At 45.7% G+C, this 24,140-nt stretch overlaps 1 protein-coding gene and 1 pseudogene across 2 annotated transcripts in view; one reads left to right on the forward strand and one right to left on the reverse strand.

The window, feature by feature from the left end:
• The first annotated feature begins 14,423 nt into the window (after positions 1-14,423).
• CCDC127 (coiled-coil domain containing 127) overlaps positions 14,424-24,140 on the forward strand; it is a 79,825-nt gene continuing 70,108 nt past the window's right edge. The window contains exon 1 of one of the 2 annotated variants that reach the window (XM_089654545.1): positions 14,424-14,578. The gene's annotated coding sequence lies outside the window, so the exon portion shown is untranslated. Of the gene's footprint in view, positions 14,579-14,794; positions 14,819-24,140 lie in introns of those variants that run through there. The other variant, XM_089654546.1, reaches the window with a different exon arrangement.
• On the reverse strand, positions 21,670-22,129 carry LOC149444770 (cytochrome P450 2C3 pseudogene; annotated as a pseudogene).

Here is a 24,140-nt window from a genome sequence, read left to right on the forward strand (position 1 = left end):
AACACAAGGTAATAAATGTTTGTGTATACACACACATATATTATATAATTACTTTTATTTTTACATTTTTTTTATTAATTAATTTTTTTTCTGACTGTTATATGATGTCATTAATTATATATATTTTGTCCTAGTTTTTGTACAAACGAAATCCAAGGCCCTGAGGAAGCAATATTGTCACGAAACGCGTTGGCCATTTAAGACTAGGATCTTTTGAACAGTTATATGGTTATATTCCAAGCAAAATTATTCATTTTATTAGTTTTTTATGATGTGTATTTGTGATAATATATGTGAATAATATTGCTGTTATGTACTGATATCTGGTCTTGTTTTATACCTCGGGAGATACATTTACAGTCCCAACTCTAAGTGCTGTCATTTCACATGCATTCCAGGCTGATAGACTCATTTAAACCGAACTGCATTTTTCTGATATTGTCTTGATCATTCTTTGCTAAGGGTGTATATTTAATTTCCTGATTAATGTTTAAACATTTATTTTCTGTATGCCATCTGTGTATTATCTATTTTGCTGCAAAAGATTTAACCCCCTTCCTGGCCAGGCCAATTATAGCTAGTCAGCACTGCGCATTTTTTGCTAGTCAGCACTGGTAATTGCGCAGTCATGCACCGCTGTACCCAAACAAATAGAGCCTTCTTTTGGTGGTATTTTATCACCACTAGGTTATTTATTTTTGTGATATAAGTGAAAAAAGACCGACTTTTTAAAAAAATATATATTTTCTAATTTTGGTTATAAAAAAAATCCAATAAACTCAAAGTTAGTCATAAATTTAGGCCAAAATGTATTCTGCAACATGGTTTTGGTAAAACAAAAAATCCCAATGTGCGTACATTAATTGGTTTGTGTGAAATTCATAGTGTCTACAAACTATGGTGTATATATACACTGGAATTTACGCAGCTTTTACTTCCTGACTGCCTATCATATTTCTTGAGGTGCTAAAATGCCAGGGTGGTACGAAACCCCCCCTTTTGTAAAGTAGACACCCCAAGGAATTTGCTGAGAGGTATGTTCAGTCCATGGAAGATTTTATTTTTTTGCCAAAAAGTTTTGGAGAATGATTTTTTTTTTTTGGTACACAACATAAAAACATAATATATTGCCCAATTGTTTGATAAAATATAAAAGATGTTATGCCAAGTAAATAGTTACCAAACATGACATGCTTTAAAATTACGCACGCCCATGCAATGGCGATAAACTACGTAAATTTTTAATATCGATAGGTGACGCTTTAAAAGCTTTTACAGGTCACCACTTTATATTTACAAAGGAAGCCTAGTGCTAGTGTTATCACAGGGAATGTAAATATCCCGTGATAGCAATAAGCAATGACAGATACTCTTTTCTATGAAATATGGGGTCTATTAGGCTGTAGATCTCACCTCTGCCCTTAAAGCATCTGATCACACCAAGATCAGATGCTTTCCCAATTTAAAAATGGCGGTTAATATCCGGTGAAGCGGACATGATGAAATGCTCGTAGCTTTTGGTTTCTTAGACCTTAAAGATGATTGGAGCCATTCTGGTCTCCGATCAGCTCTATGGTCAGCCGGCAGAACTGCTGGCTGCATTCTTGGATTCCCCTGTGGGACAGAGGAGCCCAAGAATACTGTGGAAGGCGGCAGGGGGACATCCCTTCCTGCTGCTTGTAAAAATGATCCAGCAGCTAATTACCCACTACGATTGCTTTTACGACTGCCAGCTGAAAAAAAAAATTATACCAGGATGATGTAGCATCATCCCAGTATAACTACTCAAAAGTCCAGTGATGTACTAGTATGTTGCTGGTCCTTGTAGGGCATATACACTATTGTGACGGAGGGTAGGCAGGACAGAACACGCAGAGTAGATGGCAAACGCACAAAGCTTTATTGAGACAAAAAGATGACAGTCACTCAATAGGGGGTTCGCAGGGAGGGTGAAACTCGCCGGTAGGGGAACAGCCAGGAGGGGCTAAAACACTTGTAGTCTAGTATGGGGGCAAAGAAAAAGTCTCTGTAGCAGATTGTAATCCAACAGGGGGAGTAGGGGGGTCAACACGGGAACAGTTCAAGTAAAACAGGGAAAAGCATATGCCCCCAGATCCGACAGGGTGCCTGGTCTCCCAGGGATAGAAAGTAAGACACAGGTACCTGTTGGGGTCCGGAATAGGCGGGTGGTCTCTCCTGTTGGACTGGGGTCTCGGGCAACTGGCAGGCAATTCCCCCTGGACTGGGGTCTCAGGCACCTGGCATGCAACTCCCCCCAGACTGGGGTCTCAGGCAACTGGCAAGCAATTCCCCCTGGACTGGAGTCTCAGGCAACTGACAGGCAATCCCCCTGGACTGGGGTCTCAGGCAGCTGGCAGGCAATCCCCTGGACTGGGGGTCTCAGGCAACTGGCAGGCAATCCCCCTCGACTGGGGTCTCAGGCAACTGGCAGGCAATCCCCTGGACTGGGAGTCTCAGGCAACTGGCAGGCTTGGGTGCAGTCCCCCTTCTTAGCTGGGGTCTGGGCAGAGTCTAGCCACGAGGGTCCCGCCGCAGCTGGGCTCCCTCGGTGACTGCGCAGCGGAAAAGATGACCGGAGTGCTCGGCATCAGCTTCTTAAGCTGATGCAGGATGCTCTCTGGTCGTCTTGGCAACTGGGGCGTGCCGGAGCTGGCGTGCCTCATCATCCGGCAACGAGGCACGCTCCCTGGACACAGGCCGCGCTTCTTGTGAGCTGATGGATCTGATGGACTCTCACCCAATGGTACTTTTTTCTTTGCTGTGGCTCCCATTTGTCGCCCTTCACCTCTTAGTCCGACATTAACACATACGCTTTGTCTTTGGGACTCCATTAAATATTCTGCCGGTCTTATTTCTGCTCACTTACCCTTGATGCACCTATTCCACAACCCATTGTTTCCCCAAGCCTTGACAATCCTGGCCAGTTTGCGTGGTGGCCAGCCCATGGCTTCAATGATGTACACTCCATACTCTCTCCTAACTCACTTTTGCGACTTTGCGTTCTTCACATGATATCCCGTTGAGGGAACATTTTAGTTACCTCCAACTCCATCGCTTTACTACATTATTACGAGCCCACTCGGGTCCCTATAGGCTCCCTTCGAAAGTATTTGCAGGCACAGGCACCAGGCTTGATCTCCCTTCTTAAAGGACTCCCCTGGTTCGCTCCTATCATCAGTGGCAATCAGAACTCAGGGGTTGTCTAGATCAGCAAGACTGGCGGATCATGACTCAAACATTATCTAAATGCTCGAGGAATAATATTATACTAGAAAATGCCTATAAGGTCCTCTATAGATGGTATTAAAGGCCTGCCCAACTGGCTCATTTTATTCCCTCATATTCTCTGACTTGCTTTCGGGGTTGTCAACAAATAGGTACCATGGACCATATTTGATGGACTTGCCACAAGGTATGCAGACTATGGATTAGGGTATATGCCCTTCTCCGTACTATGCTACAAACAGATATTAAGTGTAACCCATATGAGGCACTATTATTTAAACCAATAGTAGGTGTTAGGAATGGACTCAGCACTGGTGGTGGGACTCACCTGCCGTGTGGGCTGCAGTACCAGGGCTGACCAGCAGGTGCTCTCAGCAGCCAGAAGCTCACTCCTGCAATCAGCCAACACCTGGGGCTGATTGCAGGTGTATTTAAGGAATGGCCAGACCTGCAGTAAGGGCCTTGGTGTATGTTTCCCATGAGCCCCTGTACCTGTTATCCTGTGTTCCTGCTTATCTGCCTAGTTGCTGACCCTGCTTTGATCCTGACCTCTGCTGACCGTCTCCTGTTGAACCCCTGCCTTACCTGACCATCCTTCTGCCTGATCCTCTGTACCGCGCTGCCCGCGAGTTACTGAACCCGGTTTGTGACCCTGACTATTCTCTGCCTGCTCCTCCGGTACCTCACTCCCCACACGTTGCTGACCTGGCCTGCCTGACGCTACCCAGACGATCCATCCATCCTGCACGGATCCAGTCACTACTATCCAAACCTGCCAGCCCCTTCACATCAGGCTTTCCCCCGGTACATACCCTCGGCGGACCCCTCTACAACAGTTGGGTGCACTCAGGGGCCGCGACCTGGTCTCAGTCCTGCGCCAAGTCTATTCCCACCATCAGGGGCTCTGGTGAAAAGGCAGACTGGGGCTTAGACTCCGCGCCCTGGGGAATCCTGTTCTGTGGGTCACTAGAGATCCCGCCGGGCGGTGCCTGATGGTACCTTACGGCCCGCCTGACCATTCCACCTCTCCAGCCCTGACTACGCCTGTGTTCCTGAAGCCTGCTACTTCCCTGTGTCAGTCCACACATTTCTGGTCACACCCGGATCCCTGACATTACACCAAGGCCATTCCTGACCAGACGTGGCTGCACAGGGAAGCCATCTTGGCTTATTGTTGTGAAGGATGCATCCAGAGGAGGTTATATACTTGTGTCTGCTAGTCTTTGATGACAAAGAATATGCCTATGAGACTCTGCAGGAGTATACCAGGGATCAGCTGCTAGAATGCATAGGGGTCGCACATTCCCTGGTAGATCAGGGCACAGAGTTCTCTGAGGTGCAACCATTAATTCAGGCTTGTGTGGAGTTGGCTTCAGCTAGTACCCCTGAAAGCAGGAATGACTTTTTTCCCCCATTTAGTGCAGATCAAGTGGAATCGCTGGTATGGTTGTTGGAGGATGATACAGATTGCTTCCATGAGCATTATGCAGCTTGTCCATCACATGTGCTAGTGGAGTGTATAGACGCAGTGCAGTCTTTGGTCAGACAGGCTATGTGTAAGCGGAGTTATGTTCAACCCATACTACAGTCCTGGGCAGACTTGTTACACCCATCCTCAGTCAGCTTGCAACAAACCAGTCCTGCTTCTCATCATTCCTCTGCTCAAAGCTCTCTTCCTGCACTCCCGACAGCACCCCCAGTATACCCTGCTAGCTACCACATGTCAGTCTCCTGCTCCCACTTGCTGCACCTATCCTGCCTTTTACCCTGTAAAGAAGCCCTCTGTAGCAACTGCTCCCTCCTTTGTTCCATCCTCCGGCTTTTCCCTGTCTTCAGCTGCTCCATCCGTTTACAGACCAGTTTGCATTTAATTACAGTGCTCCAGTAGCTAAACCCAAGAAGAAGCGAAAATTCTTTCCAACCAGTACCATCCTACCAGTATCCAAACCGGTCAGCCTGCTGTCTGAGGACCCGCCTTCCGTTGTTCAGCCTGATGACCTGGCTGGTGTTCGTGATCCGGCCTGATGACCCGTTGTTCGTGATCCAGCCTGATGGTCCGATCTGGCCTGATGTCCGGATCATGATGTCATGATCCAGCCTGATGACCCGAACCAGCCTGATGACCCGATCCAGCCTGATGACCCGGTGTTCATGATCCAGCCTGATGACCCGATCTAGCCTGGTGACTCGGTCCGGCCTGTTGCCTCGGTGCCCGTGGTCCGGCCTGGTGCCTCGGTGCCTGTGGTCCGGCCTGGTGTCTCAGTGCCCGCTTTTCTGCCAGATGACTCGGTGCCCGCTGTTCTGCCAGATGACTCGGTGCCCGCTGTTCTGCCAGATGACTTGGTGCCCGCTGTCGAGCTTGGTGACTCGGTGCCCGCTGTCGTGCCAGATGACTCGGTACCCGCTGTCGTGCCAGATGACTCGGTGCCCGCTGTCGTGCCAGATGACTCGGTGCCCGCTGTCGAGCTTGGTGACTCGGTGCCCGCTGACGTGCCAGATGACTCGGTACCCGCTGTCGTGCCAGATGACTCGGTGCCTGCTGTCATGCCAGATGACTCGGTGCCCGCTGTCGAGCTTGGTGACTCGGTGCCCGCTGTCGAGCTTGGTGACTCGGTGCCCGCTGTCGAGCTTGGTGACCCAGTGCCCGCAGTTCTGCCAGATGACTCGGTGCCCGCTGTCGTGCCAGATGACTCGGTGCCCGCTGTCGTGCCAGATGACTTGGTGCCCGCTGTCGAGCTTGGTGACCCAGTGCCGTTTCTGCCAGATGACTTGGTGCCCGCTGTCGTGCCAGATGACTCAGTGCCCGCTGTCGTGCCAGATGACTCGGTGCCCGCTGTCGTGCCAGATGACTCGGTGCCCGCTTTCGAGCTTGGTGACCCAGTGCCTGCAGTTCTGCCAGATGACTCGGTGCCCGCTGTCGTGCCAGATGACTCGGTGCCCGCTGTCGAGCTTGGTGACCCAGTGCCCTCGGTTCTGCCAGATGACTCGGTTCCTCGGTGTCGAGCTTGGTGACTCTGTGCCCGGTGTCGAGTTTGGTGACTCGGTGCACGGTGTCGAGCTTGGTGACCCAGTGCCCACGTTTCTGCTAGATGGCTCGGTGGACGCTGTCGTGCCAGATGACTCTGTGCCCGCTGTCGTGCCAGATGACTCGGTGCCTGCTGTCGAGCTTGGTGACCCAGTACCCGCGGTTCTGCCAGATGACTCGTTGCCCGCTGTCCTGCCAGATGACTCAGTGCCCGCTGTCGAGCTTGGTGACCCAGTGCCCGCGGTTCTGCCAGATGACTCGGTGCCCGCTGTTGTGCCAGATGACTCGGTGCCCGCTGTCGGGCTTGGTGACTCGGTGCCCGCTGTTCTGCCAGATGACTTGGTGCCCGCTGCTCCGCCTGATGGCCCGGCGCCCGCTGCTCCGCCTGATGGCCTGGTGCCCGCTGCCTTGCCTGCTGCCCAGCCCGATGTGCCTCTGTCCGCTGCGCAGCCTGATGTGCCAGCCCCTGATGTCCAGCTAAACTGGCCAATAACTGATTCCCAGCCTGCTCCTGGAGCAACCTGGGTTCCCCTACATAAAAAGTCTGCCAGCAGGAAACCCAGCCAGCCGGTTGACTCTGGCAGTAAGATATCCAGCCAGTTACCTGACCCAGCGGTGGAACATATTGCCCACTAAGGACTGTTTGGAGCATTCTGAGGCCGCTCCTTGAGGGGGGGGTACTGTCAGGAATGGACTCAGCACTGGTGGTGGGACTCACCTGCCGTGTGGGCTGCAGTATCAGGGCTGACCAGCGGGTGCTCTTAGCAGCCAGAAGCTCACTCCTGCAATCAGCCAACACCTGGAGTTGATTGCAGAAGGTGTATTTAAGGAATGGCCAGACCTGCAGTCAGGGCCTTGGTGTATGTTTCCCATGAGCCCCTGTACCTGGTATCCTGTGTTCCTGCTTATCTGCCTAGTTGCTGACCCTGCTTTGATCCTGACCTCTGCTGACCGTCTCCTGTTAAACCCCTGGCTTGCCTGACCATCCTTCTGCCTGATCCTCTGTACCGCGCTGCCCGTGAGTTACTGAACCCGGCTTGTGACCCTGACTATTCTCTGCCTGCTCCTCCGGTACCTCACTGCCCGCACGTTGCTGACCTGGCCTGCCTGAGGCTGACGCTACCCAGACGCTACCCAGACGATCCATCCATCCCGCACGGATCCAGTCACTACTATCTAAACCTGCCAGCCCCTTCACATCAGGCTTTCCCCCGGTACATACCCTCGGCGGTCCCCTCTACAACAGTTGGGTGCACTCAGGGGCCACGACCTGGTCTCAGTCCTGCGCCAAGTCCATCCCCACCATCAGGGGCTCTGGTGAAAAGGCAGACTGGGGCTTAGACTCCGCGCCCTGGGGAATCCTGTTCTGTGGGTCACTAGAGATCCCGCCGGGCATTGCCTGACAGTACCTTACGGCCCGCCTGACCATTCCACCTCTCCAGCCCTGACTACGCCTGTGTTCCTGAAGCCTGCTACTTCCCTGTGTCAGTCCACACATTTCTGGTCACACCCGGATCCCTGACAGTAGGCCTACTCCATCCTGAGTGGCAGTTATTGCATCTATTTATGGCTACCAAATGGACGATTGTGAGAGCTTGGAAAACCCCTCTTCTTAGCTTTGAAGCTGGAATTTGGATGAATTTTATAATGGTTAATGTGAAGTTAATGGCTATGCTGTTAGACACCCACACTAAGTTTCTGCAGATCTGGCATCCTTGGATTGAGGTGGCTCAACCATCTAGATTTGATCAGACCCTCCTGTCGATATAAGATTCTCCTGGTGCACTACCTGGAACTCTTTATTTGTCTTTCCTAATCTTGTTTCTTCTTCCTCTGCTTTTCTCTTTTCTTTCCCTTTCTTTTTTTTGTTTTGTTTCTGTCAGTTTTTATGTTATATGCACGGATTGCGATACCCCTAGAGAATTGTGCCTATAATGTCTTATACACCGGCCGGACTTTCTTGGAAGCCCCTGGTGTAGCGTTCCGATGTGCATCCAGTGAGACTTCATGCTCAGCTTTTCCTATAATCTGTATGAGACTTTGGTGACTATCCTGGGTCTTTGCGCACCAGCTCATTGGTTACTATTTGCTGCTAATGCAATTTATAGGGTTTCATTCCATCCCTTTAAAGATTGTGTTTTTTGTACTCCGCTTCTCTTCGTGTTAATATTTCAGTGCATTTGTTATGTCCTTCATCAACAGAATTGCACACCTTCCTTTTTGTGTGGTAATGAGATTGTCTCTGACTGTTTCTCTGTTGTTGTGCTGTATATAATAAAATTAATTGTAAAGAAAAAACATTGCTTCCTATGGTGCCTGGTCACATATGTCCGGTGATCCTGAGCTAATCCTGTTCTGAACCTGATGTAAAATTGACGTGAACCTGTGAACAACTACTGTATCAATTAGCTGTGAAACCTGAGCTTTAATCTGCACTGCACATACGTGTATCAGCTCTTATAGAGTGGACTTATTTGAGGTGTTTTATTGTATTTATAATTATGTCATTTTAGACATTCATTGATTCCTTTTACTGAATGTATTCACTGTAGAACTTTTATGTATTTAAATGCATATTATTTTGGGCATTTATTTGTATATTTTCCTTGTAGCAGAGCACCATTTTTAACCACATGCCCTCCAGCGGATTTACCCCCCTTCCTGACCAGGCCATTTTTTGAGATACGACGCTGCGTTTCTTTAACTGAAAATTGCACGGTTATGCAACGCTGTACATGCATGAAATTTACGTCATATTTTCCCCAGATAGAGCTTTCTTTTGGTGCTATTAGATCTGCATTTTTATTTTTTTGCGCTATAAACGTCTTTGCTAAACAAATCCCACTAAGTGTATATTAATTGGTTTACGTGAAAGTTATAGTGTCTACAAATGGTGGTATATATACTGGAATTTTTTTTTAATACTAGTAATGACGGCAATCAGCGACTTATAGTGGGACTATGGCAGGCATTCTGACACTGGGTGGAAACTGACTAACTTCCAATGACATCCCCAGTGACATTGATACATTGATAAGTGCTAATAAAAATCGCTGACACTGTACTAATGACACTGGGCAGGAAGGGGTTATTGCAGCACGATTGAAGTTTGCAAAAGAGCACCTGGATGTTCCACAGCACTACTGGCAAAATATACTGTGGACAGATGAAACCAAGATTGAGTTGTTTGGGAAGAACACACAACACTATGTGTGGAGAAAATAAGGCACAGCACACCAACATCAAAACCTCATCCCCACTGTAAAACATGGCGGAGGGAGCATCATGGTTTGGGGCTGCTTTGCTGCCTCAGGGCCTGGACGGATTGTTGTCATTGATGGGAAAATGAATTCCAGAGTTTATCAAGACATTTTGCAGGAAAACCTAAGACCATCTGTCCGCCAACTGAAGCTCCGCAGAGGATGGGTGATGCAACAGGACAATGACCCAAAGCATACAAGTAATTCAACAAAACAATGGCTTAAGAGAGCGTTTCACACCAGATATCCTAAGAATATTGCTACACTGAAACAGTTTTGTGAACAGGAGTGGTCCAAAATTACTCCAGATCGTTGTGCAGGTCTGATCTGCAACTACAGGAAACGTTTGGTTGAGGTTATTGCTGCCAATGGAGGGTCAACCAGTTATTAAGTCCAAAGGTTCACATACTTTTTCCTCCCTGCACTGTGAATGTTTACATGTTATGTGCAATTAAACCATGGCAACATCTAATGTTTGTATAGTATTATGTTTAGCAGACTGTGTTCTTCTATTGTTGTGACTTAGATGACGTTCAGAGCACATTTTATGCCCAATTCATGCAAAACTCCACGTAATCCCAAGGGGTTCACATACTTTTTCTTGCAACTGTATATATATGTGTGATTTTTTTTCCCAACAAATTGAGCTTTCTTGCGGTGGTATTTGATTGCCTGTGCGTTTTTTATTTTTAGCGCTATAAAAAAAAGGACAATTTTGAGAAAAAAACAATTTTTTGAACATTTTGCTATAAAACATGTCCAGTAAAAAAATGTAAAAATCAAATTTCGTAATAAATTTAGGCCAAAATGTATTCTGCGACATGTTTTTGCTAACAAAAAAATCCCAATACGTGTAAATTAATTGGTTGATGTGAAAGTTATAGCATCTACAAATAGCTACATACACTGGAATTTTTTTTTTATACTAATAATGGCGGCGATCAGCAACTTATGGCGGGACTGCGGCGGACATTCTGACACTGTGGGGGGGAACTGACTTGGGGTCACTGACTTCCCCAGTGACACCAATACAGTGATCAGTGCAAAAAAAAAAACACTGACACTGTACTAATGGCACTGGGGAGGAAGGGGTTAACATTTGGAGACAATCAAAGGGTTAACTGTGTGAGGAGAGTGTTTTACTACAGTAACACACTGATCCGGAAAGCTGTGCTCTGCTATCCGGATCAATGTGCTCAAACTGACAGGGAGGGAGTTTACATTACAGCCGTCCTCCCTGTCAGTGATTGCTGGGCTCCGGCGGGTAATCACCGACCGGGACCCGGTGATTGACACCCGTGGCCACGATCAGTGGCGCGGGTAGGGCGGTCGCGCACCTCACGTGCACCCCCTAACCGAAATGCAAAATCACGTATATATACGTGATTTTGCGCAGCGATGCCGCCCTGCCACAGTATATGTACTGTGGCTGGTCGGCAACCAGTTAATGTAACAAATAATCAATTGCTGCAGAGTGGAGCTCCACTCCACAGTAAATCTGTGGCCTTCACTACACTTTTTTCTTTAATTATCCCTTTCACTGCCGTTTTTGCTTTTTTTTTGCACACGTTTAAAAAATAGTTTTAGGCCTGAAGATTACACAAAACCCCCCAAAATTATATTTTTTCTGAAACCAGACACCCTAGAGAATAAAATAGTGGTAGATCCATTTTTTTACGTCACAGAATATTACTGCAAAGGTCTAGGAAGCACAAACTTTCAGTAAAATCACACTAAAGTAATTTTAGGGCAAACAATTGCAATATATTACCCAAATTCATAGTAAAATACAAAAGACGAGGTAGCACTGACTAAATAGATACCCAACATGCCAAACCTAAATTTTTGTGGGCCTATGAAATGGTGACAAACTTCAGTACCCTACAGGTCATCAGTTTAGCATTATGGAGGAGGTCTGGTGCTAAAACTATGGATCTCACTCTGGCGCAGTTGCAATTGACATTTTCATGTGTAGGTGCCCCAACATGTGCATTTACATTCGTATACATGGGGGTGGGGAGGGGCTCACATTTTTGGGGGGGATGTTATGTGCTTAGGTGTAACTATATTTTTACAAAAAAAATGTTTTTACTTAACTTTTACATTTTATCACATAGGGGAAACAAAGTCCCCTATGTGATTATTTTTAGGTGACAAATCTCTTTATTGAGACATGCAGGGTCTATAAGACCCCCAATGTCTCCTCTCTGATCCATTAAACTGCATTGCAATACATCTTTCCCTGGCTATTCTAGTCGGGAAAGTGACAGATGTGATCTGGAAATGACGTTATGGACATTGCCTTCCAGGTCACACATCGGAGGGGAGTGGTTTCTTCTCTCCCTTCCACCTGCTGGCACCCGCGGGGTGGACTGCACTGGAACTGGGGGCTGTGGAAGGCCAGCGGTAGAGGAGCCACCTGACTGCTTCCACCTGACAGGCAGGAGTCTGCCTGTCAGTCAGTTTTATACAAACCCCAGTGGCTGCAGCCACTGGATTGTGTATAAAGCCCCCTGCTGTCAGGTCCATATGGTGTATGGACCTAGTAGCGAAAGGGTTGAAGGATAAGTTCACCTTTACACAAAAAATAATAAATGCACATTTTCTTGCAGGTAAAAAAAAATGGGCATTTATTTTTTGTGTTAGGAGCCTCTAAAGCATTGCACTAGTGATCAGCAGATCGCCGACGCCATACAAGTCTCCTGCAGGCTGTCAATGTATCTGCTTGCTTGTACATCCCGAATGAGCATGCCAATACTTCTAACAGTGCCATGGTAATTCATTGAGGACTACAAGCTGACAGCCGCTAAGGGTGTCGGGAACTGTAGTTCATTCTTGTACAGAGGAATGTGAATGAATGATGCGGCCGTGTTTTTAAAAAGTGAAAGCTTGTATGGGGAACTTCTCCCCATACTTCTGTCACCAGGAGGGGGGGGGGGGGGCAGCAGGCGCCAGCTGCAGGATTGGGAACATGTTACATGTTCCATGATAAAAATGGTTGGAACATGTTCCTGAAGGAGAACTTTTCCTTTAACCACTTCCCGTCCGGCCCATGTATATAAACATCCGGATGGGAGCAGTGCATGGGCGGGTGGCCGTTTATAAATGGCCTCCCCACCCCCTGCTTGTGCATGCTCCCTGGGAGTGCGCAGCACCGTGATTCGGTGCCCGCTGCCGAACACAGTGGAACACCGATCGTTGTACATCATGCGATCACTGATTGGCCAATCAGTGATCACATGAAAAGTAGTAAGCAAGATGTCACTTCTGACATCATTGCTTACTACGTGTAAAATCTGTGAATGATCACAGAGCTCACATAGTACAAGGCTATTCACAACAGCCTTGTACCATGTGACAAGCTGTGACCAATCACAGCTCACACAGTATTTCTCAATGGCTGCAAGAATGCAGCCAGAGAGGAGGAGAAATGATTGCTTTTACAGCCTTTATGGGTGTAAAAGCAATCAATGTAAAAAAAAAAATTTTTTCATAACCCCCCACAAGTAGTAGTGTCACTATGGTGACACTGTACTGCTAGGGTGACAGTATGTAAAAAAAAAAAAAAAAAAATAATAATATAAAAAAATAAAATAGAAATGTAAATTTTTTTTTAAAATTATAATTTTTGGTTGTAAACTAATATTTGTTTTTACTAAAAAATAACTGAATACATTTTGGCCAAGATTTATGAAAAAAGATTATTTATTTGCAAAATTTTATAAGAAAAACACTTTTTTCAAAATTTTTGGACTTTTTTATTTATATATCAAAAACAATAAAAATCCCAGTGGTGAATAAATACCACCAAAATAAAGTTTTATCTGTCTCAAAAAATGCTAAAAAGTTCATATGGGTACAGTGTTGCATGACTGCGCAATTGTCATTACGTGTGATCACACTGAAAGCTGAAAACTGGCCTGGTCAGGAAGGGGATAAAAGTGTCTGGACTTGAAGTGGTTAATGAACCTTTAATATAGCAAAACCACTTATAGACACAACTCAAGAAATTGGAGGCCACGTTTTCTGTGTACATTTTTGCAGAAACACTGTAGTCTCTTTTTTATCAGATGCACAGGGCAGGTAGGTTTTGTAATTTCTAGTAAAGTGGTAGTAAAGTGCGTTCTTTGAGTTCTACCTACAGGTAAGCTTATAATAAAAGCTTACCTGAAGGTAAAATGAATATCTCCTAGGAGATATTCCGGAGAGCAGCAGTCGGAGACATCACAAGTAAACAAGTCACCACTAACAGGGCTTCCATCTTCAGCTGGTTTTCTTTCTGGATTTGCATCATGTGACTGGCCGAGCCCAGGGCTTGGCACACAGCTCTGAAGGAACCGCACAGGTATGCCATTTCTTCAGAGCACATGCACTGACATTGGGTCCAGCGCCGGTGTTACATCTTCATGGGGGTACACATCTTGCCGCTACACCTGCTCCTGCTCTCTGGAATATCTCCTAAACGCTGCACATTTAGTGCATTTGCTAAAAAAAACAGACTACAGTGTCCCTGCAAAAATATACACAGGATATATGTCACAGGAAACATGTGACCTCCACTTCTTTGAGTTGTATCTATTGCTTGTAATATTAAAGTTCATTATATGAAAAAAGTGGAGTGGAGGTCACAGATTTACTGTCGAGTGGAGCTCCACTCTGCAGCCATTCATTGTTTGTTACATTAAAGTTCACTTAAACTAAAACATAGTTGGAGTGGAGGTCACATGTTTCCTGTCCGAGTGGAGCTCCAGTCTTCGGCCACACCCCCTTGAAAAGTATACACAGGAAATATGTGACACGACACATGTAACCTCCAGTTCCCTGAGTTGTGTCTATTGGTTGTTTAAGACATTAAAGTTTCATCAAATAAAAAAATGGAGTGGAGGTCACATGCTTCCTGTCGAGTGGAGCTCCATTCTGCTGCCTCTGCTTGTTTGTTGCATTAAAGTTTACTAGAAAAAAACGGTGGAGGTCACATGTTTCCTGTCGAAAATAGAGCTCCAGTCTGCAGCCAGACCCCTCTCGAATTCTAAGGCTATATAAACAGGTAAGAGTAACTGCCATTTCTTGGTGGTATGACCTGTAGCCAGCACTGGCTTGTGGTTGATGTGCTGTTTATGTATGGAGCTTTTATTTATAGAAATGTAAGGTGATCTGAAAGTGATTTTATTAGTGAATGCAGTCCTGCTGCATCATAAAAACATGCTCGGAGGCTCTTAGAGTCAACACTGTAGCTGTGCTGCGTCGCATGGTTGTCTTCTGGCAAAGGAACTGCTCACATTACATGGTATGCTACGCTTTGCCAAGTTTAGTGGTGTGTTATAGCTGTTCACTGCTCTGTACAGCACTCTGTACTATTGATCTATCCTTTTGTCCGTGTAACTAAATCAACCTGCTTTATTGTAATTTTGCTATGTCATGACTTTAAGGACAAGTTCATGTTTAGTAAACTTGTAGTAAAAAAACTGTTATATCCCCTTTGCTAAACCATGACTGCTGCAGCTCACTCTGCTAAAGGATGTAGATGCTTAAAGCAGTGTTTCTAAAACTTTTTTTTCAGTCAAGGCATTCTTTAAAAATTATAGAAAGAGCATAGAAAATCAGAGCGCTTGTGGTGAAAGCCAGGAAATAAATGCAGTGGTGAACATATCGAGCAGTCAATATGATTAATACAAAAGTTTAATAAATCAATAAAACCATAGTCACTATGTTGAAATGTATCCATGAAACAGTATGGTGCAAGACAAGGATTGGCACAAGCCACAGGCTGAAAGGAATGGTGGGAGCGGCTTACATGTATGTAGACATGGCTTTGGGGAGCTTGGATGGTGAACTCCACAGATGGAAGAGTAGTGAACAACAGTAGTTAGTAAAAATAGTGTCCGCAAGCAGGGCTGCTGTTAGAAACCATGGGGCCCCACAAAGCCAGTCTGACAGGCCATACCCCCCCCCCCCAAAAAAAAAAAATTCTGCTAGTTTACTATGCTTCAGTAATGAATGAACACAGTGAGTAATCGATCTCTCATTGTGTTCACTCAGGAAAGAAAAGGGCTGGTAAATGTGACATATTTACGGGACCCTTCCACCACTCCCCATCTCTGAAGGATCCTATTGTGTGCTTGCAGTTGCTGGTGGGAAGGAGAGGACGGAATGCGGCAGTACTGTGGGGGAGGGTGCACCTGGGCAGCACACAGAGGCATCTTTGCAGCACTGGGAAATGTATGGTGCACAGGGAAGGTGATGGATGTGGTGGGTTGGCAATTACTGGAACCAAACCCCTGTATGCCTCTTTTTGCAGCAGCTGATAGCCAGCGGGAGGGTGAAAAGAAGCCAGCTGGTGCAGTGGGATCTATACAGGGGATCAGTTCCAGAAATTGTCCTCCCTGACTTGCTGATTACCCTCCCTGCCCACATCCGATTCACACAGCTGTCTGGACCCCGCTGCTGGCCTGTGCCCTGTACAGAAGGACAGGTGGTACCCCCTTATCCACAGCCCTATCCACAAGCCAGCAGTCTGGTGAGATGCCACTTGAGGGGTAAGAGGAACCAGAAAAGACCTCCTTCGTGTCACCAAGGATCGCACACCAGAAGTGACATCACAGCGCACCGGAAATCACCTCAGTGGACCTCAGGGAAGCAGACAGCAGCCATCGTGAGCCCTCAGGAGGAAGGAGACCAATCTCAACAACTCCCGGTTACCATGACAACGTGTTTCACACGATTCAGTGGTTTATCACAGTCAGTTGGTAAACGGGGTGAAGAGAAATAATCAGCTTGTAAAATGGGACGGAGTCAAATCTAAGATGCTGAGATTAAAGCTGTGTGCCAAGGTAATGCAGTTCCGGTGCACACACACAGGAGTTGCATCATCAGCAGCCACCTAATTCTAAAGCAAGAATACGCTGGACCCAGAAGATGGTGGCAGCTTCGCTGAAGGGAAACATACTAAGACAAATGTGAATAATGGCACATAATGGTGGTGCGACAGAGCAGCATTTGCTATAAAGTTTCTCTCTAATGTTGTTAGTTTACAGTTTATGCCTTCCCTGACATGTTATCAGTTCCCAAATGAACTCTGCACTCTAATTAAATCTCACAGTTCATTTGCATCATTGTTACAATTCAGATTGCATGTTTTAACATGCAACCTGAATTGTAACAATGATGCAAATGAACTGTGAGATTTAATTAATGTACAGTCAGGTCCATAAATATTGGGACATCGATACAATTCTAACATTTTTGGCTCTATACACCATATATTTGAAATGAAACGAACAAGATGTGCTTTAACTGCAGACTGTCAGCTTTAATTTGAGGGTATTTACATCCAAATCAGGTAAACAGTGTAGGAATTACAACAGTTTGCATATGTGCCTCCCACTTGCTAAGGGACTGAAAGTAATGGGACAGAATAATAATCATAAATCAAACTTTCACTTTTTAATACTTGGTTGCAAATCCTTTGCAGTCAATTACAGCCTGAAGTCTGGAACGCATAGACATCACCAGACGCTGGGTTTCATCCCTGGTGATGCTCTGCCAGGCCTCTACTGCAACTGTCTTCAGTTCCTGCTTGTTCTTGGGGCATTTTCCCTTCAGTTTTGTCTTCCACAAGTAAAATGCATGCTCAGTTTGGATTCAGGTCAGGTGATTGACTTGGCCATTGCATAACATTCCACTTCTTTCCCTTAAAAAACTCTTTGTTGCTTTTGCAGTATGCTTTGGGTCATTGTCCATCTGCACTGCGAAGCGGCGTCCAGTGAGTTCTGAAGCATTTGGCTGAATATGAGCAGATGATATTGCCCGAAACACTTCAGAATTCATCCTGCTGCTTTTGTCAGCAGTCACATCATCAATAAATACAAGAGAACCAGTTCCATTGGCAGCCATACATGCCAACGCCATGACACTACCACCACCATGCTTCACTGATGAGGTGGTATGCTTAGGATCATGAGCAGTTCCTTCTCTTCTCTTCCCATCACTCTGGTACAAGTTGATCTTGGTCTCATCTGTCCATAGGATGTTGTTCCAGAACTGTGAAGAATTTTTTAGATGTCGTTTGGCAAACTCTAATCTGGCCTTCCTGTTTTTGAGGCTCACCAATGGTTTACACCTTGTGGTGAACCCTCTGAATTCACTCTGGTGAAGTCTTCTCCTGATTGTTGACTTTGACACACATACACCTACCTCTTGGAGAGTGTTCTTGATCTGGTCAACTGTTGTGAAGGGTGTTTTCTTCACCAGGGAAAAAATTATTCGGTCATCCACCACAGTTGTTTTCCGTGGTCTTTGAGGTCTTTTGGTGTTGCTGAGCTCACCTGTGTGTTCCTTTTTTTTTAAGAATGTTCCAAACAGTTGTTTTGGCCATGCCTAATGTTTTTGCTATCTCTCTGATGGGTTTGTTTTGTTTTTTCAGCCTAATGATGGCTTGCTTCACTGATAGTGACAGCTCTTTGGATCTCATCTTGAGGGTTGACAGCAACAGATTCCAAATGCAAATAGCACACTTGAAATGAACTCTGGACCTTTTATCTGCTCATTGTAATTGGGATAATGAGGGAATAACACACACCTGGCCATGGAACAGCTGAGAAGCCAATTGTCCCATTACTTTTGGTGTTGTAATTCCTACACCGTTCACCTGATTTGGATGTAAATACCCTCAAATTAAAGCTGAGAGTCTGCAGTTAAAACACATCTTGTTTGTTTCATTTCAAATCCATTGTGGTGGTGTATAGAGCCAAAAATGTTAGAATTGTGTCGATGTCCCAATATTTATGGACCTGACTGTATGTGCTTTCTATTACAAATACCTTCCTCATGCTGTCCTGTTGCCCTATTTGCCCATTGAATCCCTATGTAAAGCCATTTGTATGTGCAGCATGCACATTGTCCAACATCACAGCTCTCAGGCCAGGTATTTATTCAGACACCAAGAGCTATGCTGCTCTCTCCTCTGTGACAGAGCCAAAGGCTGTCACCGGCAGAATCACTGGCTATTTCTTAGAGCTCTGGAAGGAAATTGTAGTGTAGTTGACATGCTGCATCTACAACAGACGCCTATCAAGTGAACTTGTTACTTTGCCTATCATAGAGGCAATACCATACTTCATGGCCTTCTTTTCTCTCCTGAGGCATTACATACCTCCCTCTGCCAGGCGTATAAATGGCTTCCTATTTTAGGACCCCAGCTCATTCACTCAGGGATGCCATATATCACGCAGATGCCCAATTCCCTTTCTCCCATCCTGAAACATTTCTTTACTCTCCTGGGTGTGTAAACAGTAAGCTCCTCATACTTTAGGGCAGTGGTCTCCAAACTGCGCCCCGGGGGCTTGAGGCACTTTTCTCCACACTGATGCAAGACACTATTCCTCCCACTGACACCAACAATGGAGCATAATTCCTACTACTGACATCAGCAATGGGACCCATTGAGACATACAATGGGGTCCTATTTCTCCCACTGACACCAACAACAGGGCACTATTCCACTGACACCAACGATAGGGCTCTATTCCTCCCAGTGACACCAGCAATGGGGCACTGTTCCTCCCCCTAATACCAAAGATGCATTGTTTACTCCCACTGACACCAGGACAATTTCAACTCCCAGTGGCAACAGAGCGGCCCCCCTAAAGTCTGACCGTAAACTGGCCCTTTGTTTAGAAAGTTTGGAAACACCTGCTTTAGGGGAACCCACAGAACCCCTCCAACATTCCATATTTTGTGACCTTCCTTTTTACCATTCTGAAATGTTTTCTGCCTCCACTGGGTGTGTAAATGGCTTGGGTATTTCCCCAAACCTCAGAGGGAAACCCTTAACTGGTAATCTTATCTTAGCCACTTGCCCTCCAGAGGATTTACCTCCCTTAATGACCAGGCCTCTTTTTGCTACTCGGCGCTGCACTAATTCAACTGATAATTGCACGGTCATGCAATGCTGTACAAACAAAATTTGTCTTTTTTTCACACAAATAGAGCTTTATTTCGGTGAAAAAAAAACACAATATTTTTTACTTTCGGCTATAAAAATATATAGTAAACTCAAAATTAGTTATAAATTTAGGCCAAAATGTATTCTGCTACATGTTTTTGGTAAAAAATCCAAATAAATGTATATTGATTGCTTTGTGTGAAAGTTATAGCGTCTACAAACTATGGTATAGATACTGCAATTTACGCCATTTTTTTGCTATACAGCGCTGCACTAGTTTAACTGACAATTGCGCGGTCATGCAATACGGTACATAAATTAAATTTATGTCCTTCTTTTCACACAAATAGAGATTTCTTTTGGTGGTATTTGATCATCTGTGTGCTTTTTATTTTTGCTGCTATAAACAAAAAAAGTTTTGAGAAAAAAATTTTTTCTCATTTCTGTCATAAAAAATATACTAAAAAACTAAAATTTTGTCATAAATTTAGGCCAAAATGTATTTTGCTACGTTTTTGGTTAAAAAAATCCCAATAAGTGTATATTGATTGCTTTGTGTGAAAATTATAGCATCTACAAACTATGGTATAGATAATGCTTGAAGTGAGGTGATTGTAGCCGTATTAGTGCATTTGCGACAGAAACAATTGAGTACTGTCCGTGATATTTTTTTTATTTGCACTAACATACAATTTTGAGGACACGCTTTCGGGGAATGTCCCCTTCTTCACCTGAAGAAGGGGACATTCCCCGTAAGCTTGTCTTCAAAATTGTATGTTAGTGCAAATAAAAAAAAAGTATCACAGACAGTACTCAATTGGTATAGATAATGGAATTTACACAGCTTTTACTTTCTGACTGCCTATCACATTTCTTGAGGTGCTAAAATAACAGGATAGTACAAACACCCCCAAATGACCCCTTTTTGGAAAGTAGACACCCTAAGCTATCTGCTGAGAGGCATATTGAGTTCATGGAAGATTTATTTTTTTTCCACAAATTTCTGGAAAATGACAAAATATATATTTTATTTTGTACACAAAGTTGTCATTTAATTATATATTTTTCACACAAGCCATAGGTATATGTGGAAGTACACCCCAAAATACATTCTGCTACTTCTGAGTATGGGGATACCACATGTGTGAGACTTTTTGGGAGCCTAGCCACATACAGGAGCCTGAAATCCAATGACCACTTTGAAAGCCTGAAGGTGCGTAACTTCCTCATTTCACTTCCTCACTACCTATCACAGTTTCGAAGGCCCTGAAATGCCAGGCACCATTCTGGTCTCCAATCAGCTCTATGGTCAGCTAGAAGAAACACCAGCTGCATTCTCAGGTTCCCCCGATGGCACGGGACTGCCCGAGAAGGCCGTGGAAGGCAGTGGGGGAGGGGGGAACCATCTCCCGCTGCTTGTAAAAGCAATCCTGCAGCTAATTAGCCACTAGGATTGCTTTTACATGAAAGCTGATCGCTGGCTGAAAATAACGATACCAGGATGATGCTTGCAGCTGTAGGCATCATCCTGGTATAACCATTCAAAGTCCAGTGATGCACCAGTACGTCATTGGTCCTTGTTGGGTATATATGCTATGTTCTTTTTTTTGTATGCAGCCTGTGGAAGTACAGTGAAAATTCAAAGACCATCAGGCAGATATCATAACTACTTGACCAGCATTTGATGGCTTATTGTAATAAGGTCATAGTTGTGCACAACTGATACGGATTCATATCATAGCTCACCACATCCTGCCTGTGTATTGTGGAAGAGCGATCATTCACTGGAGTAATGTGCAGACAGCTTCTAGGCTGGTAATAGCAAATTCACCTCACTGAGCACCTCATGATAGGTGCAAATATTCCGGTTCCTGCCAGGTAGGGTGCATTCCTCAGTTAGTGCGGCCGGGCTATGACAATGCTGTGACCTGCAAGTGTGCTGATGTATCCATGCAGAGGGTGCAGGGAGGTAAGACGGCTGGAGAGCCGACCGAGCTGAGACTGTGCAGGCTGCACCCAGATGTGACGTAACGCGTTTTGCCCAGCGAGTCACGTGGGCTTCTTCAGAATGGAGGAACCATGATTCTGGAGTTCCTTATAGCCCAAGAGGGCCTCATTTTCAAAAATCATTGGAAACATGGCCTCCAATTAGCATCAAGAAAAGATAACCGTAAAATCAAGGACAAAACGTCATCTCATAATGAAATATTAGAGAACATACTTGGTGGATAATGCTCGGGGACGGCACACAGCTGAGCATTGGACAAAATGTCATATTTGTTAGCATGCAGCCGACGTTCAGATCTCGGGGGCAGCTTGATGGTGAATTTCTGAAGCAGAGCAGAGAGGAGAAAGAAGAGCTCCATTCGGGCCAGACTCTCTTCGGGACAAACGCGCTTTCCTGCTGAGAATGCCATGAAGGCCACCCGATTGCGGAACTGGCCCTCTTCATCCAGGAAGTATCCGGGATTGAACTGTTGTGGCGTCTTCCATTGAGAGGGGTCATAGAGCACCGATAAAAGGAATGGGATGATGATGGTGCCCTTCGGGATGGCATATCCATGGAACTCGATGTCTTTGGAGGAGAGTACTTGATGTCAGGTCTAAAATTCTCTGCATTTTATGAATGACAGCATTGGTATACGGCATTTGTGGTCTGTCTTCGAACCTAGGTAGATGCAATGACTGCGTCACCTCATCAGTTTCTTGTTGGACTATTGCAACATTGCCTGTAGGCTCTCATCACAGAAATCTGGGTCCTTCTCATTCTCTGCCTCTTTCATCTTCAGCAGGAAATAATCAAATCTTTTCTCCTCGAGCATGCGGAATACCATGGTCTTCTTCCCCGTCACAAAGTCCCTCAGGAAGGAGATGGCAAAGCGGCACAGAGGACGCCATCGGGGGCCATTAAAACCGCAAATTTTTTGCTCATTTTAGCACGATTGCGAAGCCCCTCACAGATCTCACCAAGAAGGCCATGCCTCGGATGGTAACCTGGACCCCAGCCTGCCAGACTGCATTTGACCTGCTTAAGGAGGTCCTTTCCCATGACCCCATCCTAGCAGCACCCAACTACCAGCTAAGGTTCCTACTTATGGGCTGAGGGCCGTCCTCAGCCAGGTAAAAGAGGAGGAGCACCCTGTGGCATTCCATAGCAGGAATCTACTAGACCGGGAGGTCGCCTATGCCACCATAGAGTGCCTGGCCATAGTGTGGGCATTGAAGAAACTTCAACCCTATTTGTATGGCCGTGAGTTCACCATCCTCACAGACCATAACCCCCTCACCTGGCTGAATCGGGTCTCCGGGGATAATGGCCTCCTCTTACGATGGAGCCTGGCTTTACAACCCTACAATTTCACTACCCAATGCAGGTGGGCTGTCCAGTCAGCAAGACCCCCAGTAGATAAATGCAGTCCACAAGTGCTTCCGAGGGAACCTGTTGAGGTTCCCCTGGCCGCACTTATAGAATGGAGGGAGGAGGGGTTGTCACGGAGCTGGTCCTCCCCCCCCCCCCCCATCCTCCAGATGTGGTGCCTGCTGCCCCCCACCTCTCAGCAGCCCCTCACTCTACTGTCCCATCCGTGCTGGGACTTCTATTCTTCCTTGTCCTGACACAGGAAGTCCCCAGCGGCCCCTCACCCCCCTGTCGCCGGCAATCTGGCCCCCGTCGAGGGAGCATCCTGCTTCCCTGGCTGAGTACCACAAAGTTGGCTCCCCTGTTGTGGGAATCCACAGGCAGGCTCCCTCCTGTCACCCCCCCTCCCTGTCCCCTTGTGCACATCTGATCCCGCAAACGCTGAGTTTTTTGGGACGCTATATTAATGTGAATGCTGGTATAGTGCTGATCTGATCAAAGATATTGATTCGTTCAGACACTATGCTAGCAATGGAGGTTTATTGTGTATGAGCATGTTCCTGGCAATCAATGGGTTAAATGTGATTACTGGTGTACTGATGGGCAATCTGACGCTAACTGGAAGGAAGGTGAAAACCACAGGAGCGCGAATCACGTATATATTTAATGTGATTTTGTGCACCCGTGCCACCCTGTAGCAGTATTTCTGCTATAGGGCGGTCAGGAAGCAGTTACATAAGCGGTTTGTGTTATGGCGCTGCGTTACTTTAACTGACAATTGCGCGGTCATGCAACGCTGCACCCAAATGAAATTTACGTCCTTTTTCCCCACGAATTGAGCTTTCTTTAGGTGGTATTTGATCGCCTGTGCGCTTTTTATTTTTTGCGCTATAAAAAAAAAGACCGACAATTTTGAGAAAAAAACCCAATATTTTCAACTTTTTCCTATAAAATATGTCCAGTAAAAAAATGTAAAAATCTAATTTTTTCATAAATTTAGGCCAAAATGTATTCTGCGACATGTCTTTGCTAAAAAAAAAAAAAAATCCCAAAACGCGTAAATTAATTGGTTTACATGAAAGTTATAGCGTCTACAAATGGCGGTATAGATATTGGAATTTATTTACTTTTTTTATATTAAAAATGGCGTCGATTGGCAGCGACTTATGGCGGGATTGCGGCAGACATTCAGACATTAGGGTGGAACTGACTTGGGGTCACTGACATCCCCAGTGACACCAATAGATCAGTGCAAAAAAAAAAAAAACTGGGGAGGAAGGGGTTAACATTTTTAGGCAATCAAAGGGT

Source organism: Staurois parvus, unplaced genomic scaffold, assembly GCF_062004578.1.
Source record: "Staurois parvus isolate SC_StPar_1 unplaced genomic scaffold, SC_StPar_1.0 ptg000775l, whole genome shotgun sequence".
NCBI classification, from domain to species: Eukaryota; Metazoa; Chordata; class Amphibia; order Anura; family Ranidae; genus Staurois; species Staurois parvus.